We start from the raw sequence: 13377 nt of genomic DNA on the forward strand, positions 1-13377 counted from the left end.
AATTTAAAAAGATTTCATTTCTCTATTTGAAGATTCTAAAATATTCCACAAAATTTGTGAACTAAATTATGTTGCTAATTAATTTTTTACATAGAAAAACCAAGACACGCTAAATGCTAAAGTAAGAGTGCTCTAATTTGGGACATGCTCGCATGCACGAGAAGTACCACCTCTATTACTAATGATCAGAGGGTAAGACCATAGTAATGGTTTTCACTTCTCATCATGAAGAAATAAGATGAAAACTAGGAAATCTAAATTTTGGAGGCTTCATTCGAAGCTTTGGTTTCGTGTGAAGCCCCCCAAGGCTTTGTTTGAGGCCATGAGGCTAGGGGCTTTGCCTAAAGCCATAGGTTTCCTTTGAAACATCATGACCAACTAGAGCCAAAGGCTTCGAATGAATACTAGGGCTTCACATGAAGCCTACTTTTGCTAGTGGGATTTTCTATATATTCTATTGTGTCACTTTTTGAGCTTATTTTTTCTATGGATGTTGGTGGACGGAGGGGTTAGCGTGAAGTAGGTTACATCTTGGCTTGTATTAGCATTCTAATCTTCCATTTTTTGACCTCTTTTGAGCATCCAACATACTAGGTATGTACATTTTCTTTATTTTTGTATTTTTAATAAATATTTAACAATTTTTAATGAATATTAAGTTATTTTTCATCAATGATTTGCTTTCTTTTTAATGAATATCTAGTCATTTTCATGAATATTTAGTTATTTTTAATGAGTAATTAAATTTTGAAAATGAAAGTAGCCAAAATAGGGGTTGACCCAAAGTACAAGATGCTAAAAAATAACTAATTAACAAGTATGTTCATAATTAACCAACCAGTTTTTTCATTTTTTTAAAATCCCATATTAATGTTTCCCAACTATGATAAACCAAACTACAAACAATATACAACTTAAATATGCAAACTTCATAATAACAAGAGTCCATAAAAACACCACTAAAAGAATCCTCATGGGCCAAGTGCTATAACAATAAATAAAATAATTGAAATGTATTATTTCCCCTTTTCCTTCAACTTATCTAGTAGTAGTTTGATCCAATAATTAGATAAGAACCTATAACGTGAACCTATGGTGTCCAACCCCATTGTAGAAGTGAGGCCTTCTCTAGATGCATCAAGTGAATGGTATGGGTCATTGATGAATCACCTACACAACAAACCTAGCGATCTCATTGAACCTCTACTCCAGGATGTCCTTCCTTTCTTCCAACTTCTTTACCTATTCCTATTAATGACCCCCAAATCATCATTTTGAGTAGTAGTAGATCGGGACTAAGGGATGTACATCTCACGAATATGATTAGTTTTTCTAGTAGCATGTTGGGGTGAGGTGAGGGCCTCTCCCCTCTCACCTCATACCATATTAGGGGAAATATTCTTCTACATATCAGAGACATGAAAGGCAAGAGGGATTAAGTGGCTACTATCCTGATGCATGAGCATCTTGCATGGGAAAATTATTTTATTTTATTTAAAATAATAAAAAAAAAAATTGGAGGAGAGAGAAAGTGACAAAAATTAGAGGAGAAATAATTTTTATTTTTTATTTTTAAAAAAGAAGGGGAAAAAGGAGAAAAGAAAAGAGAAGTTTCTATTTTTGAGGTGCATAGGTGGCATAAATAGAAAAAAATAAGAAAAATAGTTGTCATTCCATTTATCGAGGTGTGTAGGTGGCATCTTAGAAGCTTGTGGAAAGTTTCTTACATCTTGCATTTAATATTTGTTGTGATCCATAAAAGAAATGTAATTTTCTAATTGGGCCACATGGTGGTGCTTAGTTGTAATTCTAGAAGGTTGTGGATATTGTGTAGGTGGAATTCTAGAGAGTTGTGGATAAGTCATGCATTGGGTGGTAAGTGCCTATTTAAGCAACACATATCAGCATTTCTAATCAAGCTCGAGAAGGAGAAGCTTGGGAAGGTAAAAGCTTTAGAAGGTCAAGTAGAAGTTCTTAGGTGGAAGTTGGAAGGTGTGAAGACTCTTATTTGGGATTTCTCTTATGTTGAAGAATTTGTAAACTTCTTTTTGAAGAAGTCATATCTATGATATCATCTTGTAGGTGTTGTAAGGATTTTCAAGTATAATAAAATTTCTTGGGAAGATTTTTTTTTATTTCTCTTGATCTGCATATTGTTGCATTCTTGTTTGTGAGTTGGTAAGGGTTGTGTGGCCCTTCATCAAGTAGTATCAGAGTGTACCTTCATTAGTGGTATTAGAGCGTACCTTCATCAAGTGGTATTAGTGGTGCGTCCTTCATCAGTGGTATTAAAGCAGGAGTTCTTGAGTGTACAAGCAGATCGTCGAAGTGTGAGGCAGTTTGTACCAGGCCCTTGGTTGGGTGAAGTTTATCATAGTGGGAGTTCCTGAGCATGTACACAGATCGTCGAAGTTGAGGCAGTTTGTACCAAGACCTTGGGAGGACATGCAGATTGATTGATGGATGCATAGATGGAAGACTAAACTTGTTGAGGCATGATCATAAAGAGCTTGTGGATGGCAAATCCATTGTCCTAGACTTGTGATGTGGTTCCTGATTGTTTGTGCAAGGTGGCAGGTTGTGATTTGACTTGCAAACAATTCAAGGTTGTCATAAGGAGCATGGGAAGGATTTTTTGTAGAGGGTTTACGAGGATCTTGGGAGATGCCCCAAAGAGGATTGGACCCTAAGGTGATTGTGAAAATCCATGATATAGTGGAGAGGAATTTTTCTAAGATGTTTTCTTAGTTGGATGTTAGATTGGCTAATCAAGCTAAGAAGGTCAAGGTGGAAGAGGTTGGTTTTTCTGATTAGTTTGTGGAGCCTAATGTAGAACCTATAGAGCAACTAGAGGTTGTTGCTGAAGATATTCCTAACCTTGTTGATGTTGGGACAAAGGTTAGTTTTCATGATCAATTGGTTGAGTCTGACATGGAGACTGCAGAGCATTTGGTCGTGGATGATCTAGTTGATGTTGGTGGTGACTTGTATGTTGCAGAGCACTTGGTCGTGGATGATCCGGTTGTTGTTGGAGGTGAGTTATGTATTGCAGAGAATCTTGTTGTGAGAAATGATATTGCTAGTTTGGCATGTATTGATGGAGATCTACATGTTGGTGCTGATGTGGAGTTTATTATTACTGGTATGGACTCACTAGTTGTTGATGTGAATGGGAGTTTTCTAATGAAGCATTATGTTCATTTTGTTCCTGGGAATGAGCATGTTGATTGGATGGTTGAGATTCTAGTGTTTGATAGAGTGATGTAGATGTGGAGGATTTGCATGGTGGTTTTCTTGTTCCTGTTGAGGTGGAAACCTTTGGTGAAGATGAAGATGGTTGTATATCTTTCCTTTTGGCATCAAAGTGTGGGACATACTTTTCTATCTACCGGGGGAGTTTGATGCAAGAGCATCTTGCATGGGAAAATTATTTTATTTTTATTTTTTTAATTTAAAAAAAAATTCTGGAGGAGAGAGAAAGTGATGAAAATTAGAGGAGAACTTTTTTGTTTTTTTTTTTTTAAACAAGGGGAAAAATGAGAAAAGAAAAGAGTTCAAAGTTTATATTTTTGAGGTGCATAGGTGGGATAAATAGAAAAAATAAGAAAAATAGTTGTCATTCCATTTATCGAGGTGTGTAGGTGGCATCTTAGAAGCTTGTGGAAAGTTTCTTAAGTCTTGCATTTAATATTTGTTGTGATCCATAAAGGAAATGTAATTTTCTAATCGGGCCACATGGTGGTGCTTAGTTGTAATTCTAGAAGGTTGTGGATATTGTGTAGGTGGAATTCTAGAAGGTTGTGGATAAGTCATGCATTGGGTGGTAAGTACCTATTTAAGAAAGGCATATGAGCATTTCTAATCAAGCTCGAGAAGGAGAATCTCGAGAAGGAGAAGCTTATGAAGTAGAAGCTTGGGAAGGTGAAAGCTTTGGAAGGTCAAGTAGAAGTTCTTGGGTGGAAGCTGGAAGGTGTGAAGACTCTTATTTGGGATTTCTCTTATGTTGAAGAATTTGTAAACTTCTTTTTGAAGAAGTCATATCTATGATATCATCTTGTGGGTGTTGTAAGGATTTTCAAGTATAAAAAATTGCTTGGGAAGCATTTTTTTTAAATTTCTCTTCGTCTCTATATTGTTGCATTCTTGGTTGTGAGTTGGTAAGGGTTGTGTGGGCCTTCATCAAGTAGTATCAGAGTGTACCTTCATCAGGGGTATCAGAGCATACCTTCATCAAGCGGTATTAGTGGTGCGTACTTCATCATATCCTCATCCTTTCTCTCACTAACAATTTCCTCCTCTCTCACATGTTTCCTCTAGGAGCTCTTGTTCTTCTATTTTTTTCGAGGCAGTTTGTATTTGCCACTATCAATGGAGTCCAAACTTGGGGAACTTTCCATCTTAGGTCCAGGGTCCATACTAACCCTCTTCTTATTTCTCATGGACCTTCTCTTGCCACTATCAATTTCAACATCTGAGTCCAAAATTTGGATATTTTTCTCCATTTTGATTTGTTTAAAGATTGTGAGCTTTGAGGCTTTTTTTTTTTCAGAGTAGACATAACCTCAATAGAGTTTTGAGGGGTAGAGGTAGCAAGGGTTGGGTTAGGAAGGATGACTTGCACATCTATGGGTTGTATGAGTATTTAGTTATTTTTAATGAGTATTTAGTTACATTTTAGCATACCTTAATTAATTTTATGTTTCCATATTGTCATAGTTTGTTTTATGTACATAGATGACTATTATTTTATTATTTTAGATAGTTTTGAACACAACAATAGTTAGAAAATTTTGAAAAACATAGTTAGAATTATAGTTGGAAAAATAATTAGTCTTAAAAAGGAAATCATTAGGTAGAGAGCAAAAAAAAAGGACTACATGGATCTCAAAAAAAAAATTTATTTAAAACTCTGGAAGGATAGATAACAAAAAAAGCTACCTGATGTGTCAAAAATAATTTAATGTAGTCGTCTCCCCCAAAATTTCTCTCTCCTCACTCTCTTTTGTCACTTTCTCTCTCCCCGCTTTCTCTCTCCTCACTCTCTCCCTTCACTCTATCTCTCCTCTCTTTTTCCTCCTCACTATCTCTCTCGTCTCTTTATCTCTTGTCTCTCTCCCCTCACTCTCTCTTCTCAACTTGACTCTCCTCACTCTTTCTCTCCTCTCTACCCTTATAAGTTCTCTCCTCAATATGTATTTCCTCTCTCTCTCTCTCTCTCTCTCTCTCTCTCTCTCTCTCTCTCTCTCTCTCTCTCTCTCTCTCTCTCTCTCTCTCTCTCTCTCTCTTTGTATATGTGTGTGTGTGTGTGTGTGTGTGTGTGTGTGTGTGTGCACGCGCGCACGTGCGTGTGTACATTTGATTTATTTTCATATACACATACATGTAAATTTACTTTAAATTATAAGACTTATTAATACAAACTATTAACACCTATTAACCTAAAATATGGCTTATTAACAACCTGGATTACTAATAAGGCCTAATATTACTTGTTCATAAATTAGATTAACTAATAGGACCTATTATCTAGTGGTGATGTGTCTGTTGAGGCTACTGATGTTTTAGCCCCAGTCTCCCTTCTTGTTGGCTTTGTTTCACCTGTCGAGGATTCAACCAAGGGTGTTTTTGTGCCATTTTTTTTATTGTTGGACCTTTGTCTGGCTAGGTCTAGGCATCTATTATTGTCCTGCCTAATGAGAAGGATCATGTCTCTACCCTGGTCTCCTTTCCTATTGGCATTGTATCACTTATAGTTGGTACTTCTCTATCTACTAATGTTTTTTCTTTACAGATGGGGCTTTATTCTCTTCTTTCTCTCTACATTCAGTTTTGGCTAACAAGGTTCCTAAAGTTTCATTAGTTGTTGGTGTTTCTATGGGTGGTAGGGCAAGGGTTTTACTAATGGTTGGAGCTTTTAAGTTTGTTGGGGCTTTGCATTTCTCTTAGGCTAGGTCTTTATCGATGGCTCCAGCAGTGGCTAAAGCCTCTAAGCTTTCAAGTTTTGAATTTTTTGTTGGAGGGACTATTCCTAGGACCTTGTCATATGCTAGTATGGTATTTGATAGAACTTATGGTGGTGATGGAAGTGGTACAAGCTCAAGTTTGAAATCCATGCAATCTTTCCTTGTTGATGACCCTATTTGAATTTATTTGGATAATAAAGTTTTGATAGAAATTGAGGAGGCTTCTTTTGAGTTTTCCTCTTGTGGGGTTAGCTGTCAGTTCATGGATTTGTGGCCTAGTCTTCCTGATATAAATAGGTGGATCTTTTTTTATTGAAAACCTATTATCTTAGTTAATATTCACATTTTTCCTATGGCTAGTGGAGTTTTTTTTGCTAAATTTATTATTGTGGAAGATAGGAATTTGATTCTATGTAATAATTCTTTCACATGGGATAATCATTACATGATCATTATGAAACCTTGGACCCCTAATTTTTCCCCATCTTTAGAAATCTTTAATGAGATCCCAATTTGGGTGAGGCTTCCTTATCTTCCTCTGCAACTTTGGGTTGATACACTTTTGGAATCTCTTAGATATGCACTTGGAGAATTTCTATGGTTAATGAGTTATTTGATGATATGATGCACTCTACTTATGCTCATATTCTATAGAGACAGATACTTCCAAGGGTTTACCAGAAATGATTATATTATAACACTCGAGGGATCTTGGATTCAGACTTTTGACTATGAAGCAATTCCTCTTAGGTGTAAAAAATTCTTTAATATAGGTCACCTTGTAGCTTAATGTGGTCTATAGAAAGTTAAGATTAAGAAGTCTTCTTCTTGGTGGAATGGTGCCTCTATTAAATATTACATTGTTTGTAAGAAAAATCAAGTTTTAGCTGAGGCTAATGGTGCTACTCCTAAACTTGATTTTGTGCTTCCTAATCTTGATCCTATCAAGGCTACAAAAGCTACTCCTAGTAATAAATAACTTGTTGCTAATATCTCTACTAGAGACTCTATTAGTACTATTCATGGCCAACTTGTTACCCTATCTTTTCCAAGAATCTTTTTTCCTCTAGTGGCTATTAGTAGGTCTAGACTTGGGATTTTGAATGCAAGCTCTATCTTTCCCTCTATTGTTGGTTCTACTACTAGTTATGTTGATAGTTTTTTTGATATGCACTCTACTACTACAAGTTCTCTCACTGCTACTAGCTCTACTACTACTACAGGCTATGCTTCTATCTCCTATTCTATAGTTGGAGATTGTGTTGTTGCTATTCCAATTTAATCTATGTCTGCTTCTTATATTCATGTGGGTCCAATATGATGACGGGCCGCACCACCCTTACCAACTCACAACCAAAAATGCAACAAGATGGAGATAGAGAGATGAAAAAATTCTTCATAAAGCATCCATTAATACTTGAAAATTCATTAGAAGAGATTACATTTGAAGAGCTTACAATTCAAGAACTTCTATTTCTCGAACTTGATTTCAAATGATAATAAGCCTTCCTTAAATAGGCACTTCTAACCCAAGACATTACAAGCACAATGAATGTGGGATAAAAGGTAAATCCAACTACCTTTAAATAAATATTAAATTCCCACCCAAATACAACTAAGCACTCAACAAATATTAAATACATGATTTATCCAAAACCTTCTAGAATTTCCACCTACACACCTCGATTAATGGAATGACAACTGTTTTTCTTATTTTTCTATTTATGCCACCTATGCACCTTGAAAATAGAAATTCCTCTTTTCTCCTTTTTCCCTTATTTTATTTTTAAATTATTTTCTTTCTATTTTCGTCACTTTCTCTCTCCTCCACAATTTTTTTTTTGTTCTTTTCTCTTTTTTTTTCTTTTTCTTTTTGTGAATAAATAATTTTCTCATGCAAGATGCTCCTGCATTAGACTCCCCTGGTAGATAGAAAAGTGTATCCCACACTTTGATGCCAAAAGAAAGATATACAACCATCTTCATCTTCACCACAAGCTTCCACCTCAATAAGGACAAGAAAACCAACATGAAAATCTTCCACATTTTTTTTGCTGATGCATGATGCTCCTGCATCCGACTCCCATGGTAGGAAAATTTTGTGAATATGGATTCACAAAATGAAGTAGTCGCTGTTGATATATTTTTTCTTTCTTCTTTTCCAACACCTAGCTGGAACAAGTGTTTGTTGCTGAAATCTCTCTTTTGCAATGAACTTTGTCCAAGTATAAATCTCATCCTCATTCAATCTTGTTGAATTAATCACACCTGTAATAAACCCAACAACACCATACCAATCTTCCTTTGCATACCACACATGACTAACGAGATCCTCATGCAAACCATCATCAATATCTTTTAAACTCATATCAAACACAACATCCCATGATTCATAAGAATTTACCTATTTGACGTCTTCATCTTTTCTTGCCTCCTTTATGTCATCAACAATGCATGTAACTACTCCACTTGCTTGATCTCCAACTAAGGCACTATACTCTTCCTCCATTGCTACAATCTTCAAATCATCTTGATCTATTTCAAGTTCATAAATCTTGTCATCTTGATGCTCTTCCTCTTCTCTTTCATCTTCTTCAACTTTAGGTTCGCAAATAATTTCCTCTTCATCCACTTGCTCTTCTTTTGTACCACATGTCTGATACTCTACTAGATCTTCTTTCTTTTCAGCATCCAAGGAATGATCAACATCTCTTTTCTGGTGACATGCTCTTTGTTTCCACAACTTAGCTTCTAATTTATTCAATTGCTTCTGAAAATCAACTATCAATGCCTCTTGATTTTTTGCCCTAATTTTCTCAAATTGAGGAATCCTCAGAACCCATCCAATCACAAAATTCATCTTCTTCTTTCTCTTCTCCATAATCAAGTCTTTAGAAGACAAATCTCGTCCAAAATAAGAACCTCATGCAAACTGCCTCACAGTCGGCGATCTGTCTACACAATTAAGAACTTCTTGACAAACTTCACCCAACTCAAGGTCTTGGTGCAAACGGCCTCACATTTGGCGATTTGTCTGCATGCTCAAGAACTCTTGCTCCGATACCACTGATGTAGGGCCACACTCTACTACCACTAACAAAGGTATTCTCTAATGCCACTGATGACGGACCGCACCACCCTTACCAACTCACAATAAAAAATGCAACAAGATGGAGATAGAGAGATGACAAAATGCTTCATAAAGCATCCATTAATACTTGTAAATTCATTAGAAGAGATTACATTTGAAGAGCTTACAATTCAAGAACTTCTATTTCTCGAACTTGATTACAAATGATAATAAGCCTTCCTTAAATAGGCACTTCTAACCCAAGACATTACAAACACAACCAATGTGGGATAAAAGGTAAATACAACTACCTTTAAATAAATATTAAATTCCCACCCAAATACAACTAAGCACCCAACAAATATTAAATACATGATTTATCCAAAACTTTCTAGAATTTGCACCTACACACCTCGATTAATGGAATGACAACTATTTTTCTTATTTTTCTATTTATGCCACCTATGCACCTTGAAAATAGAAATTCCTCTTCTCTCCTTTTTCCCTTATTTTATTTTTAAATTATTTTCTTTCTATTTTCGTCACTTTCTCTCTCCTCCACAATTTTTTTTTTTTTTTGTGAATAAATATTTTTCCCATGCAAGATGCTCCTGCATCACAATAGTTGGATTTACTACTGATGTTATTAGATTTTCTACTAGCTCTACCAATATTGTAGGTAGTTCTATTATTGGTACTGTTTTTGTTGCTAGCTTTGAGATAGCTAATTGTCTTGGGTACTCAAGAATTGACTTCCTAAGATCGACATAAGAAGACATTTATGGTGGAGGGGTGGGCTCTTGTTATTGGAAAACATAAGAAAAATCCCTTCTTCAATTTGATATGAATTTGCACTCCCACAAAAAGGGGGGAAAGGGAAAATATTAATCTTTTATGTATTTCTCTTAGGGTGTGGGCAGAATGAGTTTCATTTGTTTTATTTTCCTTGCTATCAGATTTTGTGGGGTTGTAGGGTCCCATAAAACCTATTTTCATGGGGGACCTATTTTGATTGGTTTCCCTTTCTGTTATTGTCTTGTCTTGTCTTTATTCTATTTCTTTTGGTAGATCTTACTGAATAACTTGTGATGTGGGTATCAAGACCTCTTGTCTAAAACCTGCTATGTTCTGGGTTTCAGAGTCCCTTCAAAACCTATTTTCTTAATTAAAAACTAATAGGACCTATTATGACCCCTTAAGACCTTAGATTACTAATAAGACCTAATAGGACCTAATATGACCCTTTAAGACCTTAGATTACAATTAGGACCTATTAACACCTTAGATTACTAATGAGATCTTTTATGAACCCTTAAGAGATTAGATTACTACTTATACCTAATAGGTCATAATAGGACCCCTTATGGAGTTAGATTACTAATAGGGCCTATTATGACCCCTTAAAACCTTATATTGCTAATAGAACCTATTAGGACCCTTTAAGACCTTAGATTACTAATAAGACCTATTATGACTCCTTAAGACTTTAGATTACTAATAGGGCCTATTACGACCCCTTAAGACCTTAGATTACTAATAGGACCTATTATGACCCCTTGAGACCTTAGATTACTAATAGGACCTAACAATTCAAATGTTATTTTTTACTGAATACATGTTCTTATAATTACATATATATATATATATGCACCCCAAAGAGATATACATGTACAACTAGTGGGAAATTTTTTTATAGAATTTCGTCATTATTGGGATAATGACCATGTGCTTCCAAGAATTGAGGGTAAATCATACATCCAATATATGGCATAATACATCTAGTAACATGATATCCCTTGACCAAGGACTTCGCCTCATAGAATGGGAAGACCTTTCATTTGATAGCCTCTATAGAAACTAGGATATGAACCTTCTCTAGGGACATATCACCCAAGACCTCTTTTGTGAACTCCAAAAAAATCCTATTTATAGACTGTGGTGTGAATATACTATGTGATCTTTAATCAAGTCAACCATTTAGATTTTCTAGGATACTATGGCCATGGACATTATAGACTTAATGAACATGATAACTACTATTAGGTTGATCATATTGTTATTGTTTGTCATGCATTACTGATGCAGGAGCATCTTGCACGAGAAATTTTATTTTTAAAAAAAAAATTGGAGGAGAGAGAAAGTGACGAAAATTAGAGGAAAAAAATAAATTTAAAAAAAAGGGAAAAAGGAGAAAAAGAAAAAAGGAGGAATTTCTAATTAATTGAGGTGTGTAGGTGGCATTTTACAAGCTTGTGAAAAGTTCCTTAAATCATGCATTTGATATTTGTTTTGATCCACAAAAGAAATGTAATTTTCTAATTGGGCCACATGGTGGTGCTTAGCTGTAATTCTAGAAAGTTGTGGATATTGTAGAAGGTTGTGGATATTGTGCAATTCTAGAAGGTTGTGGATAAGTCATGCATGGGGTTGTAAGTGCCTATTTAAGCAATGCATATAAGCATTTCTAATCAAGCTTGAGAAGTAGAAGCTTTGGAAGGTGAAAGCTTCAAGGTGTGAAAGCTGTGGAAGGTGTGAAAGCTTGGAAAGGTGAAAGCTTTGGAAGGAAAAGCTTCAAGGTGTGAAAGATGGAAGGTGTGAAGGATTCAAGGTGTAAAAGAGAAGAAGGAAGTGAGGAGTGAGTTTTCTTGAGTCTGTGGACAGAGCGCCGAATGTGAGGCAGTTTACACTTGGATCTTAGATAGAGTTTGTGAGAAGAGCTAGTGCTTGCGGTTTAGAAACAAGGAGATTGCTTGGTGGTTTGCAAGAACAAGTTGAGACTTTGGAGGTTTCTACCAGAGTGTGGATCTGGACTAGCTTGGGTTTGGATTGGATCCTGAAAGATCTAGCAAAAATGTTATTGTAATTGCCATTGGATTTTAAATTATAATAAAATTGGTTGGGAAGCATTTTGTCATCTCTTGTTGTATTTTTGGTTATGAGTTGGTAGGGTTGTGTGGTCCTTCGTCAGTGGTATCAGAGCGTACCATCATCAAGTGGTATTAGAGCGTACCGTCATCAAGTGGTATCAAAGCAAGAGTTCCTGAGTGTATAAGCAGATCGTTGAAGTGTGAGGTAGTTTGTACCAGAACCTTGGTTGTGTGAAGTTTATTAGAGCAAGAGTTCTTGAGTGTACAAGAAGATTGCCGAAGTGTGAGGCAGTTTAAAATAGGACCTTGGTTGGGTGAAGTTTATTAGAGTGGGAGTTCCTGAACATGTAGACAGATTGTCGAAGTTGAGGTAGTTTGCACCAGAACCTTGGGAGGACATGCAGATTGATTGATGGATGCGGAGATGGAAGACTAAACTTGTTGAGGCATGATCGTAGAGAGCTTGTGGATTGTCCTAGACTTGTGATGTGGCTCCTGATTGTTCATGCGAGGTGGAAGGTTGTGATCTAACTTGCAACAATTCAAAGTTGTCACAAGGAGTGTGGAAAGGATTAGTTGCAGAGGGTTTACGAAGATCTTGGGAGATGGCCCAAGGAGGATTGGACCCTAAGATGATTGCGAAAATCCATGATATAGTGGAGAGGAATTTTTTTAAGATGTTTTCTCGGTTGGATGCTAGATTGGTTGATCAACCTAAGAAGGTCAAGGTGGAAGAGGTTGGTTTTGTTGATCAATCTGTGGAGCCTAATACAGAACCTGTAGAGAAAATAGAGGTTGTTGCTGAGGATATTCCTAACCTTGTTGATGTTGGCATAGAGATTGGTTTTCATGATTAACTGGTTGATTCTAACATGGAGACTGTAGAGCATTTGGTCAGGGATGATCTAGTTGATGTTGGTGGTGACTTGAATGTTGCAGAGCACTTGGTCGTGGATGATCCGGTTGTTGTTGGAGGTGAGTTATGTATTGCAGAGCATCTTGTTGTGAGCAATGAGGTTTCTTGTGTTGAGAGTTTGGCTTGTGTTGATGGAAATATACATATTGCTGCTGATGTGGACTTTGTTGTTGTTGATGTGGAGTTTTTTATTGCTGGTATGGACGCACTAGTTGCTGATGTGAATTGGAGTTTACTAATGAAGTATTATGTTTAGTTTGTTCGTGGGAGTGAGCATGTTGATTGGATGGTTGAGATTCTGGTGTTTGACATATGGATGCAGATGTGGAAGATTTACATGGTGGTTTTCTTGTCCCTATTGAGGTGGAAACCTTTGGTGAAGATAAAGATGGTTGTAGATTTTTTCATTTTGGCATCAAAGTGTGGGACACACTTTTCTAGGTACCTAGGGAGTCTAATGTAGGAGCATCTTGCACGAGAAAATTTATTTTAAAAAAAAAAAATTTGGAGGAGAGAGAAAGTGACAAAAATTAGAAGAAAAAAATAAATTTAAAAAAGGGA

Source organism: Cupressus sempervirens, chromosome 10 (assembly GCF_028749045.1).
Source record: "Cupressus sempervirens isolate cs-2001-9-10 chromosome 10, ASM2874904v1, whole genome shotgun sequence".
In the NCBI taxonomy this organism is placed as follows: Eukaryota; Viridiplantae; Streptophyta; class Pinopsida; order Cupressales; family Cupressaceae; genus Cupressus; species Cupressus sempervirens.